The sequence below is a fragment of the Aptenodytes patagonicus genome, chromosome Z (genome assembly GCF_965638725.1).
Source record: "Aptenodytes patagonicus chromosome Z, bAptPat1.pri.cur, whole genome shotgun sequence".
In the NCBI taxonomy this organism is placed as follows: domain Eukaryota; kingdom Metazoa; phylum Chordata; class Aves; order Sphenisciformes; family Spheniscidae; genus Aptenodytes; species Aptenodytes patagonicus.
Genome location: NC_134982.1, coordinates 10,524,382 through 10,527,913, shown reverse-complemented (window position 1 = coordinate 10,527,913; position 3,532 = coordinate 10,524,382).

The following is a 3,532-nucleotide window of genomic DNA, read 5'->3' as shown; positions in this document are numbered from 1 at the left end:
CATGGAGGTCACCTGTTTTGTTTGTTTGCAAGAAACCGAGAACAGATGGGCTGTCAGTTGCTGCATCTCAGCAAAGCAGCAGCATCTTTCAGCAGCCAGCTGGGAGCTCCACGATCTGTTTGCAGTGGTCTGATACCCTTATTTTCCATAAACCCACTTTTCCAAGGTGTCTGAGAGGGTCTTAATTAGCTTGTCACAACTGCTGCTATGACTAAATCACTGAACTGGGGTACAGCTCGTTCCTAGGAACGCTGTTGCAGGGCTGTGTGTGATGCGGGGGGAGCTGATCCTCTGGCCAGCCCATGCTGAGCCCTGGACTCCTATGCTAGCCAGGCACACGCTCTCTAGCTTAAAGCCAAGTGAAAATCCCCGTGTGCACCGCTGACCACCCCACAGCCAGAGTCCATGGTGTGACCTCAATTTAAAATGCATTTCTGAGTGTCGCAGTGCCTTCAGTAACTTACTTGAAAGTCTCTGAAGCACAGACACCAGGAATTTGTCCGTGTTGCAGACAAGGGAGAGTGGAAAGGAGAACACAGCCACATCTTGTCTGATGGGATCTCCTGCATATGCTCTCCCTTGCCTCTGCGAGCAGGCACTTCGGTGTGTCGTGAGGATGGGCAAGGGGGCACAAGAGAAAAGGTGAAAGCACAACAGTGTTTGGTATTGATTTCAGGACTCCTGAGGAATTTAAAAACATAGAGGGGATACTTATTCATTGCTCAGGAGGTACTTGTGAAAGGGCTTAATCAGAAACATTTTCAGAGAGATCAAGTAGATATCCCTGTCATTCTTGTTTCTCCATGTTAATTTTCAAGGATTTAAATTAGGAAGTATCTTTTTGCTTTTGATGCTGGGTTTCTTTATCAAAACCATGTGGTACTTGTCTAATTAAAAGAATGCTCTTGACAGAAATGAATCTTCCCAATTAAAAATTGAGTGCCATTTTCTAACAGCCTTTCCCTCTAGTACCCTGCTGGGAGCAGTATGGTCTAAGAAAGTGCACACAGATCTAAAACAGGGTGCCAGGGTTGGCAGAGTTGAGAGGACATGAGCTGCCTGACCATTTCTGTACCCAAAAAACCACCAAGTAAACCACCTGATTGTATCCAAATTCTGGTCATTAAACTGAAACGGAGAGGGTGTGTAAAAACCCTTGCAACACAGTGTGATGTTTCTATAGTCCTATCAACTAGATGTTGCTTCTTTGACCTCAGAACAAAAGTCTAGGAGTCAATACATTGTTTTCTTAGGAACTGCTTTTCTAGATTCCCTTATTAAAAGGGAAAATCCAGGTGCTGAATCTTAAAATCTCATTAAACTTGTACTTTTTATTTGCCCTTCACCTGGTCCCCTTTCCTTTTCAAGGCCTCCCACAGTCTCAGGGTATATAAATCACTATGACTCATCCAAATAATACCGAAAACGGACCAACCAGAGGTTAATGTGCCTTCCTCTTCTGGTACCTTGATCTTTGTAAAGTTATCTCACAAACTTGTCACTGTCTTAGGGCTGGGTACGTGCATTGTCTTTTTCTAAGATGTACGTGTTGAAGTTGCAACAGGTTTGTACTGTTACTCGTGACTTGTTCCATTTGTTTTAGGGTGTGGTGTAGACACAAATCAATGCACTGGTTTGTCTTGGGATCAATCTTACCTGTGACATCTATCAGTGCTTGCTTGTATGTTAAAGTGTACACAAATGCTGGATCTTCCCCATTGCCTATGATGTACTTGTATATGATGCACAAACTACACGAGGTGTTTTAAAATGTGCGGTGATCACAACTTGTTGCCTGAGGGCAGGATGTCCTACAGTGAACTGTTTTTAATGTTTTTTTTCCAAATATATTTAATAAGATCCAAAGCCTTGGGTGGGGCGGGGGGGGGGGGGGGGGGGAATCGGACTTGCTGATACCTGCTGGCTTTTATTCTGAATCCAGGGTCTGTGTTTGTTAACAACTCTTGCAATTCCACCCATTTAACAGAGCCTTTCTCAGCTTGCTGTTTCTGTTGTGAGCTGTGTCAGAAAAAGCACTGGATCCTGAAGTATCACAGAAGCTGTCAAGTGAAGTAGTAACAGCTCTCTTCAAATGTTACAGGGCACATTTTTATCTGTAAGGTAAAACTGTTCAAAATTACGGATGCAGCTTGCGAATGGAACAGTGGAAAAGCGCAGATAGTATACGAAACCAGCCTGTCTGCACATGGAGCTCAGTGTTCAGAGTTACCTTGTAAATTGTTTCTCCTCTCCAAAAAAGAGATTTTTATTCCCCTCCCCCCCAATACAAAGACATTACGCATTTGGCTTTGTTTTCTGAATTGGCTAAAAGATATCTTTGTTCTTAAACTCAAACTGACATCTGGAATTCGGGCTGAGTTTCTGTCTCTTATGCAGATAGCAGAGGATGTGTGATTGATAGAAGGTGTCCCTTCCCAGCTGTAAGGTTAATTTGATCATAAGAGCATGGAAACAGGAACACTTCTTCACTTGCTGTGACCTTCAATGGGCATGCATATCCATAATTAACTGAAGTACAGTATTGCATTCTGTTGATCCATGAGGCTACCTTTTGTTTTTAGAGTCGGCACGATTAGTCATCAGTGTATTGACATTAATACATGGTCAAGGAGCTCTAATGTATGTTTACTTCCTGTGCTAACTCTATCTGTTCTCTCTGTACCCCAGTGCAGACTTAATCTGGAGTTCTATTTTTAGTTCTTGCTAACTTCAGAGTTTCTTCAAATTCAGTAAGGTCCTGTTTTTATCACAGTCACTTCTCAGAGTAGAAGAGATTGGTTAACTTTGTTTCGTAATCTTTAGCACCTTCCTCTTCTCCCATTTCTTCCTAGTTCACCTTTAACAATCAGTTCAAAGCTGCTTGCCTAGTCTGAAAAATATCAAGTCATAATAAAAAGAAAACCCGTAGCCCATTGTAGAAAGATCACTCTGCTTTTACCATAAACTTCAGTGGCTGGCTGGCTGCCTCGACGTGGAGTCTCCACTCCTGCGCAGTCTACAGAAGCTGAAATTCTCTCGCATCCGTATTGTACAGTGGATGTCAGCAGATCAGGAAGTGGAGGTGCCCTGCGTCTGCACCCAATGTGTTAAACTGATCACTGGTGGTTGAGTCAACCAGAGAACTGGCGTCTTTGGCTGCTACTCAATGTCATAGCTAAAGATTACATTGAGGGCAAAAACTGGAGGGTGCATCACTGACTCTCTCCTGACTTGATCCCATTTAAAGGCTTTCTCCACAGGCTTTTTTTTTTGTCTCTTGTGTATTTGGTGGATTATGAAAAAACTGCTGTAGTAGTGCTCCGAGATAAACTCTAACCATGTGCTTAAAAGGCAAAAATTATTATAATGAGCTTTGGCCAGCAGTAATGCCAAAGGCTGGCTATGCTCAGAGATGAGCTGGTAATGGAGCGTTTGAGCAGTGGAAGCCGTGAGGGTTTGTTCCATCAAGCCTTATGCAGCTGCAGATGTGTTGCTCTCAGAGCTTGCGAAACTCTTGGTCACCCGTCTTCAG